This window comes from Gavialis gangeticus, unplaced genomic scaffold (assembly GCF_001723915.1).
Source record: "Gavialis gangeticus isolate Ggan-Ray unplaced genomic scaffold, GavGan_comp1, whole genome shotgun sequence".
NCBI classification, from domain to species: Eukaryota; Metazoa; Chordata; order Crocodylia; family Gavialidae; genus Gavialis; species Gavialis gangeticus.
The window spans coordinates 14,073,489-14,073,702 of NW_017728992.1; positions in this window are offsets into that span (position 1 = coordinate 14,073,489).

Sequence of the window (214 nt, forward strand, 5' to 3'; positions counted from 1 at the left end):
ATTCTCTCTCAGCTCCAGTTCCCACCCTCTCTGCTAGTTTCCCCATCTCTTCCCAATTCCATCTCCCCTTTTCTGCCACCTCCCAGCCTCTCCTTGCCTTCCTGCTGTCCCTGCTGCTTTTCCTGTGATTTTCTTCTGCCCTGTCTCTGTTTTCAGGCTTCCCCTCCGCCCCCCCTGCAACTTCCCAGCTCCTATTAGCTGTCCTGCAGTTCTC